The 26,204-nt window shown below is 38.5% G+C and overlaps 1 long non-coding RNA gene across 24 annotated transcripts in view; it reads right to left on the bottom strand.

The window, feature by feature from the left end:
- The window catches only part of LOC123781975 (uncharacterized), a 411,220-nt gene that overhangs the window by 269,650 nt on the left and 115,366 nt on the right, over nucleotides 1–26,204 (bottom strand). For 21 of the 24 annotated variants that reach the window (XR_015727735.1, XR_015727738.1, XR_015727741.1 and 18 more), the window contains 2 exons: nucleotides 15,537–15,622; nucleotides 3,237–3,330 (listed from right to left, as the gene is read on the bottom strand). This is a non-coding gene — a long non-coding RNA (uncharacterized LOC123781975). The remainder of the gene's footprint in view (nucleotides 1–3,236; nucleotides 3,331–15,536; nucleotides 15,623–26,204) is intronic. The other 3 variants (XR_015727736.1, XR_015727739.1, XR_015727737.1) reach the window with 1 other exon arrangement.

The following is a 26,204-nucleotide window of genomic DNA, read 5'->3' as shown; positions in this document are numbered from 1 at the left end:
AAAGAAAGAAAGAAAGAAAGAAAGAAAGAAAGAAAGAGAAAGAAAGAAAGAAAAGGAAAGAAACTTGAACTCAAAAATACAAAATTTAAGTCAAGATGGATGAAAGAGTTCCATCTGTGTCCGCATTCATGATTGTCACTCACTCATAATCAGCTTTAAGATGGAAATGTTTTTGCCATAGCTTCCCTTCTCCTTTCACGGTCCATCAAAGTCTTTTCTCCTCCCCTACATCTGTTGATCATCCCCCATTGTGAAAGTTGAATGCAGATGCAGCACCAGAGTGGTCTGTTATAAAAAGACTAAGAAAATGAAATTCAGGATCTGGACTCAGTTTGACTCTGATCTCTCCATTAACCTTTCAGAATATCCTTCCAATCTCTCTCTCTCTCTCTTTTTTTCTTTTTCATATTGGGTTTGTTTTACTTGTGTTACAGAGTCCTTAGTAGTGCAGTGGGGTTAAAAAGCTTGTCTAAAGTCACAGCAGTTCTGTAGTGGTGAGCCCAGGCCTGTCTCCGTTCACTGCCAGGGTGTGCTCTTCCTGTCACACGCACTTCCCAGGAGGGAGACATTTCGAGGCAAGAACATCCTTGTACTACTTAATTCATGACATATAGTTAATCACCTTCTCTGCCTCCTGATGAATCCAACCCTGAGCTTGGTCTTGGCAGCAGACTGAAAGGTCTGACACCCCTGGTCAAATCCACAGTGCCATCCTGGACATGTGGGTAGGACTGGAAGGGCCCACAGAACCTGCCCCCTTTGTTCCAGATTGTCACTCCAGGCTTCTTTCTCTCACAGGGTTGCCACAAAGCTGGGAACAGTCCCAAGCCGACATCAGTTGAAACCATCCGACATTCTGGAAGTCACTATTCGCATTACTTTCAATTTGATAGTCACTTCTATGTGACTGTTTCACCTACATACAAAACACCAGGTAACTGTACACAAAACACCCAGGTTGTCATTTCAGTTTGTGCTTCCCAACTGTAAGCATCAGAAAGCACAGTACTGGAGAGCAAACTGGAAGCCAAGAAACAAAAGCTTAATATACTGATACCACGATAGTCATAATAATGTGAGTAATATGCAACACAGCTACTAATTGCTGTAAATAGTGGTGGAAGTCTTCGTAGAGAGTACATTTTATCTAGGCCTCAGTGAATTCATAAAAACTTGCCAGAAAGAATGGGAAGAAGGGTGTTCTAGGCAAGGGAGCAGTACAGGCGTGAAAGTATGAAAACAAGTGATACAGAGTATTTGAAGGCCTACATGCCATGCCAGAGAGGTTGAGGAATATAAAGATCAATTAACCTAAATCTGACATTATTAATTTGCTTTTTATGGTTAAAATAAATATATTCTCTTGATATACACTTGGTTATGATTGAAGGTAAGATTTAGTGTAACTATGTGTGGATGGAGAAAGGCCGCAGCACCCACCCACATATCAATCATTGAGCCCCCCAAAATTTTATGATCTGGTACCATGTTTTCTTTTTTCACTCTCTTAAGTTTCCTTGGAGTCGCTCTTAAGTTCCAGAATAAGAAATGCATGCTTACTCATGAAAAATTCACAAATAACTATACCCATATTCCAGAGGCCCTCATGTCCCTCTGACACTGCTGAGAATCAAATGTAGAGTAAGCAGTTTCTAGTTCCCTCACTCCTTGAACAAAATATTTTCTGCACAGTTACCTAATCCAGTCACTTAATTTCAGTTTTTTGAATTGATTTGAAATAAAAGGATTATGAGTACATTAAAATCAATCTGTAGCTATGAGATTTGTGGAGAGCCAGTATCTATCTGCTTTCCCATCTGCAAAAACTTTTGATTTAGGACGTTTTTTACTAAAAAACATGGAATCTGAACACACTGTCTGGGTATGAATCTTCATTATCCCACTGACTACATACTTACCTGTCTATGCCTTAGTCTCCTCATCTATAAAATGAAAATAAAAATAACAATTCCGTAGGGCTGTTCTGAAGATTAAATGGATTAATACATCCAAAGCACTTAGAATAGTGCCTGACACAAAATAAGTGCTATAAAATTATTAGTTTCTTTTTTTTAAGAGTTTATTTATTTATTTAAGAGAGAGAGAGAGCAGGAACAGGGGGAGGGGCAGGGGGAGAGGGAGAAACTGAGCCAAGGGCCTACATGGGGGCTCTATCCCAGGACCCCGAGATCATGACCTGAGCCAAAGGCAGACACTTAACCAGCTGAGCCACCCAGGTGCCCCAAATTATTAGTTTCTACCCATTTTGTCCCAATTGGTTTTCTCTTCATACTTCTCCTTGTTTCTTTAAAGGCACTTCACCCCCACTCTCAGGCTTAACTTGGAAATGATAAAGTTTTTCTTTATTACATCAAGACAAAATGTTATTATTGGATCCCTCTTTAGGTAGAGGCCTCTTGACTACATTAAACCTTGTACTTCTGCAACTTTCGGAAATGTTGAGCTGACTGTTGTGATGACTGTATTCAGAAATAGCACAGAGATAAACAGTGCCAGGATTTGAACCCAACCTATCTGCTGGGAAGCTCACAAGAGCTGCAAAATCCAGACCATAACCATGTCCTAAGTGGTGAAGAAATGTTTTCCTCACTCCCCCCTGGAGGAGCCCAGGCATTTCTCCCTCTAAAAAGGTGAAGAAGAATGGCATTTTGTAGCTGGCTCCAGACGTGTTACAAGTGAAAATAAAATTTTAACCCTGTGGCTAAAAAATGTAATTGGTATCACATTCTACAACACGCTTTCATTACACAGGCAATGTTTAAATTAAACCAATAAAATCAATAATTATTTGCTAATTACATGTCAGCTATACTTCAATTAAGAATAAAAAATTTAGGGGCGCCTGGGTGGCACAGCGGTTAAGCGTCTGCCTTCGGCTCAGGGCGTGATCCCGGCGTTCTGGGATCGAGCCCCACATCAGGCTCCTCCACTGTGAGCCTGCTTCTTCCTCTCCCACTCGCCCTGTTTGTGTTCCCTCGCTCACTGGCTGTCTCTATCTCTGTTGAATAAATAAATAAAATCTTTAAAAAAAAAAATTAAAAAAAAAAATTTAATAGTTATTCAACTTTGTGAGTTATTCAACTCACATTTATACATTTTATTTTTTGCCAAAATATTTCAGGAATATTACCTTGTATGTTCCTCATGAAAACCTAACAAATATATATTATCATCATTTATAGATAAGAAGTTGAGACTCAAAGAGTCCAACTTACCTGAAGTCACATGGCTAATAGTGGAGCTGCCTTTCAACACAGGCCATCTGGCTTCAAATACTGTGCTTTTTATCTTATGACTTTGTGCTGAGCACTGCGAAGAAAACACAAAAGTGAAAATGAGAATCTCTACATTTGAGAAACTCATAGCCTAATTGGGAAACAAAATGACACGTTAGATAACAAAATTGTTAACAAAACAATTCAGACTTTTATGATGTATGATTTTACAAATGTATTTGTAGGTGGGGATATTAAACTCTTAGTGGATTTCTGGATAGAACCACCACCAGTGGAGCATGGTACTGCTGCTTGTACCTTCTCTTCAGTTTCCTGAAAGGGCCCTATGACCAATTCCTGCTTACAAGAAAACCTGGGAAAACCAAGGAAACCTAACTGTCATCAGGGGCAGACAGTACCTTATACATATCCAGAAAAGGGATTAGTAAGCATTTATATAGTTTACTAAATATTTTAATAAATATACTAAGTATATTAGGATACTAAATACATTAGTAAGCATTAACACAGCTTACTAAATATTTTGAATAAATATTACATACTGCAATAAGTGCTGCAAAGGAAATTTAATAGCATGCATGCTTTCCTAGGGGAATAACAATGAAGAATCATAATTTAAAAAGCATTCCTTTTTCCTCTGACCATTACATGTTTGGCTTCTGCTCATCTTAACCTGGGCAATTTAACTGTTACCTCCTTAAAAAGGGATACCAAAAGTATGATCCTTAAAAAAAATTAAACTAAAAAAAATTTTAATGAAATTAAAATAAAAAATTTATGATCCCCACTGTTATTCTCCAACAAAGCATTATATTTATTCCTGACAATCAGAGGAAAGAGAGAAAGTTAGAAGATTAAAAGCTTTTGTTGGTGGAACAGAAAGATGGCCCTTGTGACCAAAGCATGGGGCAGAGTAACATAAGATGAGTTTGGAGAGGTAAGCAGAGGTCAACTCTTCATAAAGTCTTTGTGAGCCATGGTCAGGAGTTTGGATTTTGTTTTACATGTAATTAAAAGCCAATGAAGAGTTCTCAGGTGAGCAAAATGATGCCATTTACATTTTTTGGATTACTCTATTTCTATATAAAAATATTTTCTACTCATAAAATGTCTTCAGTGATCACAAATCATTGACAAGCAATATCTACCACTTTTCTTCTGCCAACAAACTTTAAAATCTAAAGGAAATAAGTGATGTTCCATCAAAATATAAGTTTCCAAAATTGACTCAGTAGTATGTAGAACACCTAAACATCTATAGAATTTTTCAAAATACATACTAAAGCTTTACCACTTAAAATGGCACCAGATTCAGAAGATTTACAGTTAAGTTGTCTCTAAACTCATAGAAAAATCATTCCCACGTATCCTATTTCAGGGTATGTGGAGGCAGGGGGACAGAAGTTTCCCTAATCCATTCAATCATAATACTAATGCCAAAAACTAATAAAGGTATGCCAATAAAGAAAACTAGAACAATTATAATTAATAAAAATTAAAATCTGAGATTAGATATTAACAAATCAAATCTAGTAATGTGTTGAAACAGTTATTCTGTAACTAAGTAAAGTTCATTCCAGAAAAGCAAAATTTCCCAATTTTAAGAAATGTCTTAGTATTACTTATTACATTCAAAATTAAAAAAGAAAAATAAGTAACTACATAAATATACACACCCCCCAAAATTGAGATATTAAATTGGATATTCTTGAGCTAAAAAAAAAAAACTAAAAAATGAGAATAGTTTCTAAACATGACAAAAATGTTAAATACATCAATAAAAATTGGGAGAAAGGACAAAAATAATTATTTGCAGAGAACTTGCCACATGCCTGGAAAATACAAAAGACTCAACTAAAAAGTTATTGGTCCTAATTAGAGAATTTAGTAATGTGGCTAGAAGTAAGATAAATATATAAAATTATTAACTTATTTTCATATTAACACTGATCAGTTCAAAAAGAAGATGTTAGTGGGGAGGGTGATACAGCCTATTCAAAACAGTGACAAAACCTAAAAATATATTCAGCATGGAAGGCATAAAGCCTATTGAAAATATTGAATAATGAAAAAACACATTATAATTCTCAGATTGAAAATGGAAAGTCTACCATTCTCAAGCCAATATATAAATTTAATGGAATATCAATTAGAATCCCAAAATATGATTTTGTTTTTGGTGTGATAATTGGGTAGAAGTTGGAACTAGATAAAAATAATTCTCAAAATCGCCCAGAAGAATAAATGTATAACAATTTCCTAAGAAAATTATGAAAAAAATAATAATGAAGGGGTTAACCTCTTAGATATTAAAATCTACCATAAGGCTTACGTAAACAAATAATTATGCTACTGAAACAGCACAGGAAAGTAGACCAGTAGAACAGACTACAGAACAAATTGAAGTATATTCAGAAATTTAACATTTAATTAAAAAAACACTTCAGTTCAGTGGGAGAGGATGTATTCTTCAACAAAAATTAAAGTTGGGATGAGTGGCTATCCAAGTAGAAGGAAATAACGTTAAATACTAAAATAAATTTCAGACATAAGAAAGTGAACAAGAAAAAAACTATGTAAACATATTTTAAATAGTAAAACACTTTTATAACCTTGAGATATAGATCATCCTAAACAAGATAAAAAAAAAAAAACAACTCAGGGGGCGCCTGGGTGGCACAGTCATTAAGCGTCTGCCTTCGGCTCAGGGCGTGATCCCGGCGTTATGGGATCAAGCCCCACATCAGGCTCCTCCGCTATGAGCCTGCTTCTTCCTCTCCCACTCCCCCTGTTGTGTTCCCTCTCTCGCTGGCTGTCTCTATCTCTGTCAAATAAATAAATAAAATCTTTAAAAAAAAACAAACAAACTCAGAAGCCATAAAGGGGAAAAACGTATTATTGACCACATGAAAATCAGAAATTCTCTATAGAAAATGAGACCATAAACAATGTGAAAACACAGTAAAAGAGAGAGACACAGGGCCAGTATTCTAATACAGTCAAGCCATTTCTGGGGTATTCATCTATTAGATGAATAGAAAGAGAAACAATCATTTCTTATTTTATGTTTTTTTAAGTGTTTAAATTACATGACTTTCATTTTTGAGGTTGTTTGATAGTTTCCAGAAAAAAAGAAGCATTGCGTTGGAGGTAGAAGCCAGATTCCGACAGATTAAGAAATCAAAGGGAATTGAGAAAATAGAAGAAAGTAGTGACAGGAAAGAATGAGACAGTGAAAGTGAGGGAAGTTATTTCTTAAATTGTGGACATCATTACATCTAGAGGAGACAGAGCTAGAAGAGAGAAGTGAAAGATACAAAAGGGGGAGGGAAAGAGACTCCGACGGGAAGGGAAAGAATTACCTTAAAATAAGGGAGATACCTCTTCCTACAACAGGACAGGATTTGCCCCAGGCAACTTTTAAGGGAGACAGGAAGAGAACAGAGAATGCCTTTCTGATGATGGTCTCTATTTTCTCTTGGAAGAGGAAAAGACTATGAACACATTGCTGGCTAAGAATGAAAAGAATGAAAGGGGATAGAATTCCTACAGAAAGTAGTACATTTTAAAATAGCTGCTGTGGGGAAAAAGAAAACAAGCTGACCAAGGGACAAGTCAGAATGTTTCTGAACATTATGGAATGCCTTGTTGGAGATTGTATTAATGCCAATCTGTTGGCCATACGTTTTTCTCCAGCTGTATTCCTAAGACAGAGAGCAGAAAACAGCCTGAAAGAAGGATTCACCTAGAGTGAGAGACTGATCGGGTAGATGGGATGGAATATGCAAGGAGTAAAAGGAATTGAGGACATTATTAGGAGTATGAAATCCAGGCTTGGTGGGGAATGAAATAAAGACAGGAGGACCAGATAAACCAAGAGTGTCTCCCAAACTTTACTATAAATAGCATCTTCAGAAGAATTCAAGGAACATACTCTGAAAATTACTAGTCTAGAAGAATAGAGACACATAGAAGAGATGACGTTTCAGAATCAAAAACACGACAGAAGGAATAAGAAAGTTCTGAAGGGAAGTTGGGTATAGGTGTGGTTTAGACTTTGGTGCATTGTCAGCAAAGGAAGATAGTTAGGAGTTTGAGGGTTTTTAATGCTACTACCACACACTAGATATCCTTCTCTGCCTTAATTTCTCCACTAAAAATATTAAGATGCTATTTTTTCCTTCCTTGTATTTATTTAGTTAAGGGTAAGCATCACTACTGAGAAGTTTGAGATTTCTTTTAACCTGTAAAAAAATATTTTAAGCCACTTAAGCTTGAGATGTGGTGAGATAATTTACCCAGAAGGCTTTCCAACCTATTAGTTTTCTTTTCTTTTTTTTATAATAATTTTTTATTGTGTTATGTTAGTCACCATACAGTACATCCTTAGTTTTTGATGTAGTGTTCCATGATTTATTATTTGCATATAACACCCAGAGCTCCATGCAATATGTGCCCTCCTTACTACCCATCACCAGCCTATCCCAATCCCCCACCCCCCTCCCCTCTGAAGCCCTCAGTTTGTTTCCCAGAGTCCATAGTCTCTCGTGGTTCATTCCCCCTTCTGTTTACCCTCCCCCCTTCATTCTTCCCTTCCTTCTCCTACTGATCTTCCTGCTATTTCTTATGTTCCATAAATGAGTGAAACCATATGATAATGGTCTTTCTCTGCTTGACTTATTTCACTTAGCATAATCTCCTAAAGTCATATATACAAAGGCATATATACAACCTATTAGTTTTCATCATTAGGGAGGTAATAGGATTTTGTTTATTTGTTGTGGTTTTGCTTTTTAAAAATATGGTTAACTAAGTGGGGCCTATACTGGTTAATTTTATGTGCCACTTGACTTGGCTAAAGATACCCAGATAGCTCGTAATCAATTATTTCTGGAAGTGTCTGAGAGTGTTTCCAGAAGAGGTTAGCATTTGAATGGGTAGACTGAGTAAAAAGGATGCCCTTACCAATCTCAGTGAGCATCTCCCAACCTCCTGAGGGCCTGAATAGAACAAAAGGTAGAGGAAGGATGAATTTGCTGTCTGCATGAGCTGAAACATTCATCTTTTCCTGCCCTCAGACATTGGTGCTCCTGGTTCTTGGGTCTTTGGACTTAGTCTAAATCATACTTCCAGCTTTCCTGTTTTCCAGGCTCAAGATAGCTTCTCAGCCTTCATAATAGTGTGAGCCAATTCCTAAAATAAGTCTCCTTTTAAATATACATATATCCTATTGGTTTTGTTTCTCTGGAGAACCCTGACTAATACATTAAGTAATAGCTCTAATACTGAACTAAGTGTGATAAGAAATATAAAAAAAAAATAAATGCCAAATAAATAAATAAATAAATACCAAAATACTGTCCTCAAGGAATTTAGAGTTGAGTTGGTAGGGCCAAAGGAACAAGAAATAATGATTAATAAGTGGTTAGATTAGTCAGAGAAAGCTCCTGAAAGGCAATTAAGGAATCTTATTCCTTGATTCATTTCATTTATTCACTCACTATACAACACTTCTTGAATTTCAAACGGCAGCTGATGATTATGTTAGTAAGGAATGTCCATTCTTAACAGAACCTCACTAATTTTAACAGAGCTTCACTAATTATGCAAAAGCCACCTAATCTATACTTTGCATTTGGATTGGCAGTTTTTCTTTTTCTCTATTTTTAAGAATTTTGACTTCCACAAACCTAAAGATAGTTGTGGAATGTGGCTTTCCTTTGCAAAAAAATCCAGTGCTAACACTGTTCCCCCGGCCAGCAATTCCCAGGCTTTGATATTTTAGTTTAGTGATGATCATTATGTTTGTTTTCATCACGAGAAAATCTAAGTCATTTTGGGCACAGGTTTGGAGTTATATGATGAGGGCATGGACCCCATCCCTGAACTCACTAGCAAACTTGAACCATAATTAATGAGCAGTAGTTGAACATGGAGATAAGATAAGGCCAAAGTCACACCTATACTGTACAGACAACTTACCAAACAGACTTCGACTTTGGACAATGACCCCATTTCTTCCTTTCTCAACCTGGAATTATATGCAGCTTATTTTTCTTTTCTTGCTTAAAATATTATCCTACGTGATCATGGGCACTGGGACTGCCAGAGTTACCCATATTTCCATGGCTAAATCCACAGGTCTGTTCTCTGTCCTCATTTTACTTGAATTATTTGAACAGGTGACACAGTTGATCAATCCCTCCTTCTTGAAACACTTTATTAGATCATTTTGGGGCACCGCATTCTCTCTATTTTTCTGCTATCTCCCTGGCTGTTCCTTTCCATTGTCTTCTGCTGGTTCTTCTTCATCTTCCCAACATCCTAACATCTGGAGGTGAAACCAAGCTCATGATCATTCCACCACACCTGTTGTGAGCCTGTTTTCCCACCTCAAGAAATGCAACTCTTTCCTTCCAGTTGTTCACTTCTTTCCTCTCACATCCTATTTGTCAGGAAATTCTGCCATCTTTGTCTTTGAAGTATATCTGAATGTGAACCCTCTCACCACCCCTACCACCCTCCCCTAGCCATAACTCCTTCCTGGAAGCTACCAGTATCTTCTTCCCTTGTACCCCTAAAGTGTACCCATAACACAGCAGAGTGGTCTTTAAAATAAGTCATCTCATGTCACCCCTTTGCTCAAAATTCTCCAATAGCCCCCATCTCACTTAAAGTAAAAGACAGCCCCTATAATGACTTACAAGGCCTTCCATGACCTGACACCTAAAACTTTTCTGATTTCAACTTCTTCTACTCTTTCTCTAATGCCTCTCCAGTCACAGATCTGCTTTCTGCTTCCCTGACATTCCAGGAATTCTCCTGACTTGGGAATTTTATACCAACTATTTCCTCTGCTTGCAACACTATCCCTCCATGGAGCTACATGCCTCACTCTCACACTGCCCTCAGGTCTTTACTCGAACATCACCTAATCAGAGAAGGCTTCCCCAACCAACTTACAATTGCAAATTAAAAAAAAAAAAAAAAGGCAACCCCATCCTAGCACTCTCTTCTCTTTTCCTATTTAATTTTTCCCCATAGCACATACCATCATTCAATATGCTACTTATTTTACTTGTTTACTGTTGCTTTCCCTCCCACAAGATGTAGACTCTTCGTAAACAGGGAATTTTTGTTGTGTGTTTTCTTCATTGCTATGTGCCTAGTGCCTAGAACAGTGTCTGACACGTAGTAGGCACTTAATATTTTGAATGAATGGTCACATCTTACTCCAAAGCCACGTGATAAAACAAATCTCAAGTAAAGCTCAAACACAAGGATCTGGAGAAGTTGTGTCCATGACCACTCATCTGCTTATGCCACCCCAAAGAAAAAGAGAGTGTATTGTTTTGCTTTATTTTGTTTCAATTCCCTTATACAGCATGTTCTTGTATCCCAGGATAGCTGTCCCTTCTCATTTACTTTATTCTGTTCTCCCTCCATCATGTGGTTTCTTCACCACAGTATAACCTGTTCCTTTCTAAAGAGAAAAACTACCTTACTAAAATGTGAATAAATCTTAGAATTGTCCTATACGTCAGAGATAACTATAAAACAATGAGATTGAAGCAGAATTTTTCCATTATAAAAAACAAACTATTTGAAAAGCCATGGAGCCATATTTTTTCCTGCTCTTGACCTTGACCAAACTGGGCTGGTTATTAATAATAATATCATTACATTTGGGTCATTCAAAAGGGAAGAAGGAGGTATAGTGAGTTAGGGTAGAACAGAATGGGGCTTATAGTTGAATTGAAGGTGTCAGTTAAGCATATTAGTTGCTAATCTAACACCATGAAATGCCTCACATAACATTTAAGTATCTGGTATGTTCTGCTATTGGGAAAAGTTCTAAGATATATCCTTCTCACTCTGCATGTCAAATGTTAAAGCTATCAAAATAGCCAGGATGGATCTGTAATGTCTAAGCTTGATGCACTCTAATGGGCTGGTTTCTACTGGACACACACACACGCCAATTTCTGCTATAGTTGATGCACATGGTCAGTCATGGTACCTTGATGTAGCTTAGTTCACTGACCATGATTTATATGACTTATGATTTCTGTCTAGTTCACCAACCATTTCCCCCAGTCCTTGAATCATCTGAGCCTTCCTCTAGTTTCGCCTGCATTTCATTCCCAATCCAGGACTTTCCTGTTCATTCCTTTAACCCACTAAGGAAACATGAGCCAGTTAACATCACCACATATCATCCCAGCCACCACACTCTTGCTCCAGAACTCTGTTTGGGGCAATCCCAGCATCTCCACCCTTTCTTCAGTGTTAGATCTCCTGAAAGTCTTGTTCTTCTCACTTTTCAACACCTATGGTTCCATCACTTCTTATAAGAGCAGACAATATAAAATGAGGCTCAAAACAGTTTTTCCTTACACTTGGTTTTCATAAAAACCTCCTCTGGCCTTCGTGTCTCACCTAGGGAGAAAGGGAATAGTTAAGAAACACCTGCAAAAGTCACAGCCCTGGGACACAAGCCCAAGAAAAGACTGGGGTTTAGTAATAAGATGATAGAATTTAGATTTAATTTCATTTAATTTAAATATAGACATTTTGCCCCCACTACTGCCACCCAAAGGACTCAGTATAATAACAGTGACCTACAGCTAATGAACTACAAGACACAGAATCTTTCTAAGAAGGAATACGTAGGGAAGCCTGAAGTTAATAGGGGAGACAAAAGCACCTCTGGCACCTAGAGCTACAGCAAACATTAAACACAATCCGGCTTACACTATTTGCTTCCCTGGTTGTCAGACTTTTGGGTTTAGACTAGACTATGCCCTCAACTTTCTGGGGCCTCCAGATTGCAGATGGCAGATCATTGACTTCTCATTCTCCATAATCACAGATAATCCTTAATAATAAATCTCTTTCTATATATCTAGATAGGTAGATAGATAGATAGATCAATCTTATTGGTTCTTCTTTTCTGGAGAACCCTGACTAATACAGAGTCTCTTATACTTTTGAGTGATAGTCATATTAAGGACAGTCTGTAGTCCAGTGTAGGCCAGGATATACCACAGATTCTCTAAATTAGTAGGAGGACATTGAAACTTATTCTTAGTCCAAATGAATTCCAAGGGCCCTTGAAAGTTCAGTTCTATTCTATTCTATTCTATTTCTTGATTTCTCTACCTCTTGATACATCTAAATATCCATCATTGTTAAACAAAAGGTGATTAGAATCAATTTGCTAAGGATACATTGAAATTATATCATTCTAAGGAATTACAACTAGAGAAATGAGCCCAGGTGCCTAAGATGAAGCACTGCCATATTTTTGGAAATTTAAAGATAAGGATATCCTCTGCTTTCTTGAGGTGTTTCCTCCTTCTAACCTGTCTGGAGGTGATGGCCTCCAAAGGCTAAGGCTTAGGGAAATGAAACAAAAAGAACTATCAAAATAAAGTCTTCTCCCCCTAGGGAGAGTTGACTTAATAAATTCTCTTTAATGCCTTGGGAGTCAAAAAAAGTTCTAACTTTCCTTAACTGGTTCTCCCCCATCCTCAGTTTATTCATAGGAAGAATTTTCTTTCTGGGCATTCAAACATAACACATAGATATTCTAAAACTTTGTAGAAAAATAAACAAATCTCAGGTAAAAAGAAATGGTCATGCATTTTTTTTTCAGTAAACACATATTGAGTACCTCCTATGTGTCTGACACAATGAAGAGATGAAAAGAGACAGGAGGCATTGCCCTGAACGTTGCATAGTCAAGGAGAAATGCAACATGTAAATATGTAGCATTTCACTCAAAGGCTAATGAGAAAAACAGAAACATTCCAGGTATTTCAGTAAAGAATTTTTTTTTTTTTTAGATTTTGGAGGGTTTTATTTTCATCTCTGTAGTGTCTATATTTGCAAACCTTATACAAAGAACAAAAATTATTCTGTAAACAAAACAAGTAAGCAAAGAAAATTTAAAATGGGGAATTGGTTACATAAGTGATGGAAGCATTGATAAAACAAAGAGGGGTGGTGAAGCAACACAGAGATTAACCAAAACAGGAAACCACTACCAGATCTAGAAGTAGAAGGCTACTGGGGTGCCTGGATGGCTCAGTCAGTTAAGCAGCCAACTCTTGATTTCAGCTCAAGGTCACAATCTCAGGGTCGTGAGATTGAGCTCCACCTCGAGCCCTGTGCCTTCTCTCCCTCCATTTCCCTCTCCCCCTCCTCCCAGCTCGCGTGTGCACTCGCGTGCTCTCTCGCTCTCTCTCTCTCTCTCAAAAAGGGGGGTTGGGGGTGGGGCTAGAGAAGGAAGTGTTAACAGAACCTAGAACCCTCAGAAAAGATGTAGTCCCTGCTGAAAACTGGAAAAACACTCTTAGAAACAGAGAAGGGACAGACAGAGAGGGAGAGACCCAGTTCTGCCTTCCATTCTCCTTCCAGACTCCCTCATAAGACAAACTCACTTAAAAAGGGTTAGTAAGGGAGCCAGAGAAATGGAGTTTGCAGAAGAAGGGTGAGGAATGGACCTGAGAAATAGGAAATGATTGGTATATGAAGCAATGGTCCTTTAGGTGAGTCTAATCTGTATTCTCACTTTGGCATAGCAAAGCAAGCTTCCAGGAGAACTTATATTTGTAAGAGAACCCCGTAGCGACATGTACTTCCTGAAGACCAGACTGCCCCCGTCCAAATTTTATTATGCTTCTTCTACGTATCTCATCAGCTTATATATACTCAATTTGCACTGTTAACAAAGCCTGACACATGTTCATTAGTGATTTTTGTGATGTGAATATTCTGTCCTTCATGTATATTGTAAACCTGTCTCATACCATATAGTGTTTCCTCCTGCAACCAGCATCCATCCCCTATACCCCCACTCTGCCTAGATTTCTAGGTAGTATAGATAACCTACGTATTTAGAAATAGTTTAAGCATGCATTTTAAGAGATTAGACTAAGGTAATGCTTCACGAAAAAAATTTCTGTGGCCAGGTAAGTTAGGGAAAACCGTGTGTTGTTTTGCTCTTAGAGAATTGCGATGAAGGTTGATTAATTTAAAGACTCAGAGAAGTCCTCCAAGTTTTCCCAAATTAATTGAACACAGAAAACTTTTGTTCTTATAATGCCTATTAATACCCCATGAATACACTTTGATAAACACTGATTCAGATCATGTCACCACAATGTCAGTCTTAGCATCGGTAGCATTTATTGTTCAAGGCATTGTGTGAGGTACTGCTGCAGATATTGAATTGTAAGATACAATCTATTCCCACAGATGATTATAATAAAGTTGAGCCTGAACATATAAATAAAGAGATAAATAATAATTTAAGGCAGCATGGCATAAGTATCAAATGGGTGGTCCAAAAAAGACTGCAGCAAGGGTGAATAGGAAGCAGAATTGTTATAATCTAACTGGTTGGGAAAGGTTCTAGAAGAATTTGAGACTTGAGTTAATCATTGGGAGAAAACACACATGCATACACACACACACAGGGGCAAAAATATAGATGACATATTTGGGGAAAACAAGACCAGTTTAGACTTGTTCAAGTAGGTAGGGTCAAAGTGTAACATACCTTGCTTCAATTTCTATAATAGGGATCTGGATCTTTATTATACAGGCCAAGAGAACTACTGGAGGTTCTTGAGAGAAGAGAGAGCATCTCAGAGATAAATAAGCATGTTTATAGAAAGTGTGGTCCCCTCAGCAATTAGAACAAAAGTGTTCAAAAAAGGCTTTCTGGTTGATCTCTGTCTTAGTCTAGGCTCATCCCAAAAGCAGAGTCTAGGACAAGGTCTGTGTACAGGTATTTTTTTGAGCTGTGATCCCAAGGAGCCAGAGAAGGAGAATGGGAAGAGTATAAGAGGGAAGAGGGGAAGCCAATCAGTCAAGTTCCTCATCACTATGGGTAACTGAGGCTTGATCCCCCGGAACCCCCTAAGATAACCATGAAGAATGCATCTCAGAATTGTTCAGCCAAGAAATGAAAGACAGGAATATTTATCTACCAACTTCCATCACCCACGAATCAAGGGTTGCCATCACATCTGCATATACGCTCCAGAATGCCCAAGTGTGTTTCTGCAGGCAACCTACTTAATGTAGGCAGAGAAACCCTGTGCCTGAGAGGAAGAAATAAATGTGAGGCTAAGGTATGCATGCAGCTGGTGACCCCTGCAATGGCTGGAATAAAAAGAGGGGTCTGAGAGGATGTCTACATGAGAGGTGTCTGGTATAACCTCCAAAGGAAGAGCAGTCCAATCCAACACCATATTTCCAGGTTCCTACCTGATTCCTTTCTCTTCAGTCCTTTGCACCATGGTCCTTACACACATGATCAACTCCAGGGTTTTTAACATTGTTCTTTTTACCTCCTTCCATTTTCCCCAATATAAAAAAAAAAGAGAAAAGAAAAGAAAAATAGCCAAATTATAAAGAATAATCTTGTGTCAGCTTACTTATACAAAAAATCACTTTTCAGATTTGTTTAATACAGTACATTTGTTGGCAAAAAGACCACCAGAAGTTCCCAGGCAAGATGTGCATGCTCCATAGACAAAAACTACCTTCCATAGAAATGTTTTCAATCAAATTTTACATTTCTAGAACAGTTTTGCAACTGCGTTCAGAACAAACTAAAGTCACTGCCTTGCTCATCACCTTAGACCAGGTCTGCTTTAGCAGAAGCCATATTTGGAGATATGGTTCTTCAGAACTGCCACAAACCTGCAATATTCATCATCCATTCATTCAACAAGTATTTGTTGAGAGGACTTACTATGATCCAGGCACTGTTCTAAGCTCTGGGGTTAAAATTCTAAACAACGAGACCAAATCTCTGCCCTTGTGAAACTTAGAATTTAGTTGCAGGGGAAATGTACAAATAAATACGTACCATGTTGGGTAGTGACAGAAGATATGGGAAAAAACCCAAAACAATAAAAGGGAATAAAGGATTGTCAAATAAAGAGTGGAAGAATAGGTATTATTATTTTCTATAGCATGGGTTATAAAATGTGATATTTGCACAGAGGCATACGGAAGAAACATACCAGATGGAAGTGAAACAAGTACCAAAACCTTGAGGCAAAGCATGCTTGGTCAGCCCAAGGAAGGGCAAGGAGGCCAGTGCAGCTAGAGCAGAGTGAGTGGGGGAATATGTCAGAGAGGCAGCCTTAGAAGGGGGTAACATAGGGCCCTGGACATCATTATAGAACTTCAGCTTTTACTCTCATTGAAACACGATGCTATTGAAGGATTCTGAGCAGAGGAGTCACATGATCAACTTACCTTTCTAAAGGCCACTCTGACTGCAGTGAAGAATGAATGCAATGACTGGGGTAGAAGTGAGGAGGCCAGTTAGGAACATAGGCAAGAAATGATGGGGGGCCACATGAGGGTGATAGCAGTGGGACTCCTGAGAAATGGTAGGACTCTAACTATACTTTGAACTTAGAGTTGACAAGATCAACCTCTGGGTTGGATGTGCAGTGTAAGAGAAAGTGAAGAGTCAAATATGACTCCCAAGGTTTTTGACCTAAACAACTAGAAGAATGGAGTTTTCATTTAACAAGAAAGGAGGATTGCAGGCTTATGGTTGGAAAAAAGTAAAAGTTCCCTTTAGGGCATGTTAAGTACAACATATTTATTAAACAAGTGGGTATGTCCAAGTGGGCAGTTGAATGCAGGCAGTCCTCTCTCTGCCCCATTCCAAAATGATGCTCATATTTCAGTTACCATGATTCCACTAAATAACACCAGTCCTCCAACAGTATGGTCCAAATTCTAGTGACCTCAGTACATTAACAATGAGTAACTGCAGAATGTACAATGCCACTGCTTCCTCAGCCCACAAATCACTAGGAATGTAACAAATTCACATCATGATCAGGACCAATCATGTCACTTCTTTCAGAGTCTGTCTGCGACTGGTCACTGTGCATCTCTTACTTAGTTCCCACACAGACAGCAAAATGTGTCCTTGTATTGCCTCTTTGTCTCCCAGTGATAAACCCACATGACATTCCACCAAAATGAGTACTCTAAAGAGGAAATTGGCCAACAAAGATGAAAGTGTAGCAAAGAAAAAAGTGGTAACGCTGAAAGTGAAATATGAATCAAACATAAATGGAGTTATAGAAGGAATCACTAACCAGGGACTGTTGACCCTGCCTCCATTCCAGACTCTAGACCAGCCACAGGTGCCTGGTGAAGGCAAGCTTATCGACACAAAGGAAGAAAGTGGTTGTAACAAAAAAATGAAGATGTCCCAGAGGGGATGATAGTAGCAAAACACTTCACATTAGAGAATCTCTTGGATATAGGCCACTCATTGAAAGCACAAAGACTAAAATACTAGTCCAAACTTAGAAAGGACTGTGATAATTCACCAAGACACAGAAAAGATGCTTACTCCATAATATGTTATATAAGAAAGCAAGCATGATTCAGTTACTCTTGATAAGTATCTTAGAAAGAATTAAACATGATTTAATATTTCTAATGTTTTTAAATTAATGTACTAAATATTAGTTTCTACATATAATTCTTAATTTTTTCATTTCCTTATACATTTATAGCTGATACAAAGAGTTTTTAATTTTTGATAAAATTCTGAAGGTTCCCCACAAAACCATAACTTTTCCCACTCATTATTAAGAACACTTTGCACAGTTTCAGCTTGCATGGTCACTGTTATGGCCCCACACTATGCAAAGTGAAGACTGCCTAAAGTTTAGGAGAGAGGTCCAGGCGGGAGACATAAATTTGTGAATTACCACTGAATAAACAATATTCTAGGATGAGATCACCTCAAGAGTGAGTGTAGATAAAGAAAAGGTCTAAAGACTGAGCCCTGAGGAACACCAATGATTAGAAGTAAGGGAAAGGGGGAAGAATTGACAAAGAAGGTTGAGAAGGAGTGGCTAGTGAGCTAAAAGGAGATCGGAGAGAGTGTCCCAAAACCAAAGAAGGGGTTTCAGGGACAGAGTAATCACTGATGCTGATGAGACCAGCTAAACAAGACCCAAGAACTAACTGCTGTATTTGGCAACATGGAGGTTGTTGATGCCTTGAAGAGTTTCAGTAAGGTGATCTGATGAGAGCCAGCTTAGAGTGAGTTCAAGAGAGAATGGGAAAAGAGAAAATAGACAATGGCTATAGACAGACCCTCTGAGGAAATTTTCTGTAGAGCCTAGCTGGAATAGGATGTGAGCCGAACGAGTGGTGTTTTTAAGATGGACACTATTATAGAACGTTTATATGCTAACATAATTAACTAGAGCGTTAATGCCAGGAGATGTTGATGCTAAAAGAAGGGACAATTATCAAAACAATGTCCTTTCACTCATAGGTGGAAAAACAGGGCAGAGGACCATGGGGGAAGGGAGGGAAAACAGAATGGGAAGTCATCAGAGAGGGAGACAAACCATAAGAGACGCTAAGTACAGGGAACAAACTGAGGGTTGCTGGAGGGGAGGTGGGTGCAGGGATGGGATAACTGGGTGATGGGCATTAAAGAGGGCACATGATGTGATGAGCACTGGGTGTTATATGCAACTGATAAATTACTGAACACTACATCTGAAACTAATGATGTACTATAAGTTGGCTAATTGAATTTAAAGAAAAAAGAAAAAAACCAATGTCCTTGAGAGAAGGTAATATCCTGTGCTCAGTGGAAGAGTTTATCCTGGACAGGACAGGGCCTAACAAGAGGGCCAAACACTTACTTGACTTCTTTAAGATTCATTTGGCTCAAGTAGAAAATGACACTGGACCCTGGACTAGATCAGAGGTGATCAAAGTGTGGTCCCCAGACCCACAGTATCAACATCATCCGAGAATTTGTTAAAAATCTAAATTCTCAGGCCCCCACAAGGACCTACCATATCAGAAACTCTGACGTGGGTCCTGCAGTCTGTGCTTTAACAAGCCCTCCCACGTAATCTGATGCACCCTATGGCTCAGAGCCATTGGATTGGATGATCTCTAAGGTATCTTCTGGCTGTAAGATCTGTGAATCTGTGCTTCAATAATCTATTCCTTCCAATAGCTATTCATTGTTTTCATAAGACTGAAGTTCTATTTTCAAGTAAAAGTTTGTGAAACCCAAGCTGTTTTCTAATTTTTGTTAGCCTGCAAAAGCCAAAGTCTGTGTTCAGCCTCCACAAACAATAATGACGCTTTATGCATCTTAAAATCTTGTTCATGACCATTTCCAACACCACTTATTCATGGTGGAGTATTCAACTTGGCTTGGAGGGAATCAGTAAGGCTTGCCTTTTTTCCTGTCCTTTTAAAATAATATATAAGTATACCTTTACATGAAAAAGTCTTTGAGAATTAAAAGCTATTGCTCTCAAGTTGTTTGGCATTGTTTTGGATTGCTTGAAGTGTGTTATTCCCCAAGAACAGAGCAGACAAGGAAAGACAGGTGACATTAACGCCGTCCCACACTTGTTCTTTGTGAACTTGGGTCTCTCCAGCCACACACTTGGAGGAAATTCCATACAAACAGAGGAAGCCAGACTCTTTCTGGGAGAAGTTAGTAGCTGACTTACTACATTCGACATTGATGCCTGCTAAAGATAAAACCTGGGAAAAGGCCTCAGGTCCTATTCTCCATTGTTGCTGCCTGGGCCCAGTGTGTATGTCTGCACTGTGCGCACATTTCCCTGGGTGGGGGGCTCCATCAGCATGCAGCTGTCTGTGCAGGATTGCTGATGTTTACAGTAGCAAGTTAGCGCTGCTTTATGCCAAAGCATGTTGTTTCTTATTTTAAAGATGAGAACAATTGCTTCTCTCCCCGCAGTCCATTGTTGTTTGGTTTACTAGACTTGGAGGAGAAGGAAGCAGTAAATTACTAACGAAAAAGAAAAGTGTAAATCTCACCAGGGTGTGCTCCTTGAATTTGGATGAAGTTTAGCATACCAATCACATGCGATGATACGGAAAACAGGTCCTCTGTTTTGTGGTAAGTTGGTGTAGGGAAGTGAAATAAAAGTCATTAGACACTTGCTGTGTCAGTGTCGGCACCTTTTTAGAAGCTCCAGGCACTGCCTTAGTTTGATGGCTCCAGAAAGCCATCTGGTTAGCAAGCAGTAAGGACTCAGCAGGCCAAGGAGAACACTCACTGCCAGCAAGAGCTCTCCATGGTTTCCTGAAGTGTTTTCCTTATTTAATTCTTGTCTGTTAATAATGATGTGTTGGGGTGTATGCTGGGGTGGGGGAGTAACTCTTTCCTCAATCACAAGAGAAAAAGAAGAAGAAAAGAAAGGAAGATTAACCCTAAATTATTTTTTAATAACACAAATTACTTTTAAACTGCATCTATAGAAAGCCAGTATCAAAGAAAGACCAGCAGATGTATCAAGTTACCTATAATCTAAATAAATCATCTGCTTCCCCATTCTATTCAACAAACCTTTCCTGAACACTGTCAGTTCCTGCCTGGCTCAGCCACCTCCCTCCAGTGCTGTGGTTTCAACCCTGGATGCACACTGGGGTCCCCTAGCGAACTTCAGACCTGGGTCCCAACCCCAAGAGTTTGAGCATTTGTAAAAGCTTTCCTAAGGCAATTCTCAGTCATTAAGTGCCTGCCTTTGGCTCAGGGCATGATCCCAGGGTCCTGGGATGGAGCCCTGCATCGGGCTCCTTGCTCCACTGGGAGCCTGCTTCTTCCTCTCTGACTCCCCCTGCTTGTGTTCCCTCTTTCACTGGTTGTCTCTCTCTCTGTCAAATAAATAAACAAAATCTTAAAAAAAAAATGTCTAATAGATGACAGCCAGCATGCTGGCACTGTGCACACACTGGCAAACAAAACACATTCCCTGCCTTCAACATACTTGCAGCCTAATGATATACAGAATATCAGGAGTTAACACTATTCAGCCATAAAAAGGAATGAGATCTTGCCATTTGCAATAACATGAATGGACTTAAAGGGTATTATGCCAAGTGAAATATGTCAGACAGAGAGAAACAAATATCATATGATTTCACTTATATATGGAATCTAAAAAAGAAAACAATGAACAACCAAGTGAAAAAGCAAAAACAGACCCATAAATATAGAGAACAAGCTGGCAGTTGCCAGAGGGCAGGGGGCGTGGGGGTTGGGCAAAATGGGTGAAGGGGAGTGGAGGGTACAGGGTTCTGGTTACAGAATGAATAAGTCACAGGGATAAAAGGACAGCATACAAGAGCAACACACACACCAAAAAAATCATATTTCTAAATCCCAGGAACAAATAACTAAAGACCAAAATTTTAAAAACAATAACATTTAGAATACCTCCCCCCCCCCCAATTAAATACTCAGGTATAAACCTAACAAGACTGTGCACGCTCTGGGCTAAAAACTATAAAAGGCTAATGAAATAAGACCTACGTAAATGGAGATACATACCACGTTTGCAAATTGGAAAACTCAATACACTTAAAGTGTCAATTCTCCCCAATTTGATTTATAAGTTTAACACAATTCCAACCAAAATCCCAGCAGAACTTTTTGTAGGTATATACAAACTAGTTCCATAATTTATATGGAAGGGCAAAGGAACCACAATAGCCAAAATTCACACTACTGATTTTAAAATTACTAATAAACATGGTAATCAAGACAGTATGTTACCAAAGAAGGAATATAGCCATTTAGTGAATGGAACAGAATTAAGATTCACACAAACAATGTCAATTGATTTTTGAAATAAGATACAGAAAATCAAAGGAGAAAGAATAGTCTTTTCAACAAATGGTGGTGGAACACTTGGACATTCATTATTCAAAAAAACGAACTTCAGCCTAAATCTTACACCTTATACAAAAACTAAATCAAAATGAATCATAGATCTGAATGTAAACAGAAAACTTTATAAAACATTTATATTAAGACATAGGAAAATATCTTCAAGACCACAGGTTAGGCAAAAAGCTCTTAAACATGACACTGAACGCACAACTCATTTTAAAAATTAAGAAATTGAATTTCATCAGAATTAAAAACCTTTCCTCCTAGGTTCCACAAAAAACTAAACATAGAATTACCATATGACTCAGCAATTCCACTCCTAAGTATGCCAAAAGAACTAAAAGCAGGAACTCAAACAAACACTTACACACCCATGCTCTTTGAAGCATTATTCACAATGGCCAAAAGGTGAAAACAGCCCAAGTGGCCATCAAATGAATGGATAAACAACACAGTCTATATACAAGCAGTGGAATATTATTCAGCTTCAAAGAGAAATGAAATTCTGATATGTGCTATAGCATGAGTAAACCTTGAAAATCTTTTACTTCGTGAAGTAAGCCAGTCACAAATATTGTAGGGCTCCACTTATATGAGGTACCTAGAATAAGGCAAATTCAGAGCGACAGAAAGTAGAATAAAAGTTACCAGGATTCAGAAGCAGGAGGAAATGGGGGATAGTTTAATGGGTAGAATTTCAGTTTGGGGTAAAGAAAAAGTTTTGCAAATAAGTAGTAGATATGTGGTGATATTTTCACAACACTGTGAATGGAATAAACTGTGCACTTTAAAATGGTTTAAATTGTCTGTATTTATAGGATTTTTTAAAGATTTATTTATTTATTTATTTGGTGGGGGGCAGAGGGAGAGGGAGAGAGAGTCCTAAGCAGACTCTGTGCTGAGCATGGAGCCCCATGCAGGCTGGATCTCATGACCCTGAGATCATGACTGAGCTGAAACCAAGAGTCTGACTCCCAGCCGAGTGCCACTGAGGCGCCCCTATATATATATATATACAATTTAAACAAGAAAAGAATAGGGGGGGAAAGCCTTTCCTCTGTGAAACACTCTGTGAAAAGAATGAAAGGACAAGCTCTAGACTGAGAGAAAATATTTGCAAATCACATGTCCATTAAAAGACTTGTATCCAGACTATATAAAGAACTCTCAAAATTTAACAGTAAAAACAGAGAAGTGAGCATAGAACTTAAATATAAATAATTAAAATTTGAAATAAATTTAAAGTTTTAACAATAAGAAAGAAACAATTTTAAAAAATGAGCAAATGACACTGCACTCAAGAGTGCATACGATGGCAAATAAACTCATAAGACGGTGCTCAACATCATTAGCCACTAGGGAAATGCAGATTAAAACCATAATAAGATATCACTACACACATATTAGGATTACTAAAATGAGAAGTCATGACAATACCAAGTACTGGAGCGAACAACTGGAACTGTCATATGCTACTGGTGGGAATTCAAAATAGTACCAGCCACTCTGGAAAGCAGAGTTTTCATTTTCATTTTATCAAATTAAACATACACTCATCATATGACCCATCGATGACACCCATACTTACTTATCCTAGAGAAATAAAAATTATGTTCACCCCAAAACACAATGTTTACAGCAGCTCTATTTATAATCTCTAAATCTTAAAATGACTCAAATGTACTTCAATGGGTAAATGAATTTTTTAAAATGCGGTGCATCCATCCAATAGACATGACTCGGTAACAGAAAGGAACCAGCTACTGATACCGTCTTAGCCAGCTTAGGCCGCTACAACAGAATACCATAGACCGGGTGGTTTAAACTACAGACATTGACTTCTCACAGTTCTGGAGGCTGAAAGTCCAAGCTCAAGGTGCCGGCAGATTCAGTTCTTGGTGAAGGACTGAGAAAAGAGAGTTCTGGTATCTCTTCCTCTTCTTATAGGGGCTCTAATCCCATCTAATCCCTAATTTTATAGGGGCTCCACCCTCTTCACCTTGTTTAAACCTAATTACCTTCCAAACATACAACAACATGAATGAATATCAAAGACATGCTCAGTGAAAGAAGCCAGTCTCAAAAAGTTTTATCCGTATGCTTCCAATTATATGATGTCGTGGAAAAGGCAAAACTGTAGGCATTGAGAACAGATCACTGGTTGCTGGGGGATGAGGGGTGGGGAAAGATATGACAACAAAGGGGTAGCATAAAAGAGTATTTTGGGGGGGCGCCTGGGTGGCACAGCAGTTAAGCGTCTGCCTTCGGCTCAGGGCGTGATCCTGGCATTGTGGGATCGAGCCCCACATCAGGCTCTTCCACTATGAGCCTGCTTCTTCCTCTCCCACTCCCCCTGCTTGTGTTCCCTCTCTCACTGGCTGTCTCTATCTCTGTCGAATAAATAAATAAAATCTTTAAAAAAAAAAAAGAGTATTTTGGGGGATAGAACTGTTCTGTATCTTGATTGTGATGGTTGTTGCATGAATTTATATGTATTAAAACTCCTGAAGCTATACACTCCCCCAAAAAAGTCAATTTTGCTGTATGTTCATTTAAAAGTTAAATTAAATGAAAACTAAAAATTAAATGAAAAAATGGCATCAGATTCCAGTTGGAGAGCTATCGATTTCAAAAAAGTATCAGAAAGAACAGTTTCTAACTAACTATACTACAGGTGGGATCATTACTAGCTATAAGTAGACAGGAGAGACAGTCTGTTTAAGGGAAAGAATATTCTAAGAAAAAAAAAAGTAATGGAACTACAGTTAAAAAGAGCAAAATACATAGAGACAAATTAATATCGGCCTGTGAACCCAGTAGTGGAAAGAAGTAAGACATCCAGAACATACTAATGAGAGAAGGATGGGAGCAACAGTCAGACCTGAAGAAGGCAGACACAGTTCCTCAGGGTCCACTTTTGGAGCGAGCGATAAAGAGGGCCACTGACTGGGTGTCTGAACCCAGGAAAAGTCTCCAAAGGGCTGGGAGCTGTCCAGGGAATAGGGCCCCAGAGGAAGCCACTGGAGTATACATTCCCTGGAAGGTGCCCTGAGGAGAGCTACCAGGATACATACTAAAGCCCAAGTCAAGCATCATTTGCATTAGGCTAAGGGTTGGGCGGTGGTCAAGTCCCAGCAGTTCATAACAAATGACAAAATTTAAATCTTCCATGCTTGGGTCATCTCTGTTCAAATGGGAATAGAGATGGACAAACTGTTTTTTTTTTTCTGTCATCTACTGTTTGGGCTGGTGGCGGGGGCGGGGGGGGGGAGCGGGGAGGTGCGTGTGGAAGACTAGGTTTTTAGTTACAAGGAGCTGTTAACTTTCAAAGTGAGGGTAAATTCTTTTAAGTAAAAACAAAAGTTTATAGAGGTGAGCAGGTAATTTAAGAATTTTAATTATTGTATAGAAAATAGTAATGTGCAATGGTTATATCTTAAAATGTTTTTACTATATATATACCACATGGTCTTTGTACATGTATTTCTGAATCTATCCCTGAATTTAGCAGGGTTGGATGTAGGTTACTATAATTGTCCACCAGAGGGAGATGCAAGACTGTGTTTTCCCCTTGGGACTCTCGTTTAACTGGCACTTTGGCCAAAATGTCTACCACGTGTTTGTATTGAGACAATCCAAGATGGAGAAAAGATTTATGATTCTGGAATGAGATTTAAAAAAAAAAAAAGAGGAGAAGAGGGGTTCTGGCCGCCTTAAATGTCCTGCTTTTCCTCTGGGTTTGGGGGGACTTTCTCCTGATCCTCTGGGGTCTGCAAACCAGATACTTGTCTGCCTTGGAAAGCAGAGCCCTTAGGATTCCTGGCACTGTCCAAGTAAACTGTATAGGAGTACTTCCACCCCACCCACTGGCTGCCAAAGGAATGTGTCGTTCAGCTCAAGGAGGCATTTACTAAATTTCAGGAGATCCCTCCAGGGATTATAAATGCCCTGACAGAGCCAAACGCAATCCAGTCTTTAGCCATAACATATAATTTGGTGGAGGATGGGTTTAGTCTTCTTGGGAAGTCTTCCTTTGTTAATTCACTCATAAAAGAGGAAGACTTTACCGGGCAGCAGGTATTGTTTCATGTATTAAAAGGGGTGTCTAGTAATAAGAAAGATCTAAAGACGAAATAAGCCTATGATTAGAAGCATACAAATGCTGCTCTAAAACTAATATTTCTGAACAAAAGTGTTAATGTAGT

The sequence above is a fragment of the Ursus americanus genome, chromosome 19 (assembly GCF_024610735.1).
Source record: "Ursus americanus isolate L20-20 chromosome 19, mUrsAme1.1.p, whole genome shotgun sequence".
NCBI classification, from domain to species: domain Eukaryota; kingdom Metazoa; phylum Chordata; class Mammalia; order Carnivora; family Ursidae; genus Ursus; species Ursus americanus.
This window is presented reverse-complemented; position numbering and strand designations above follow the sequence as displayed.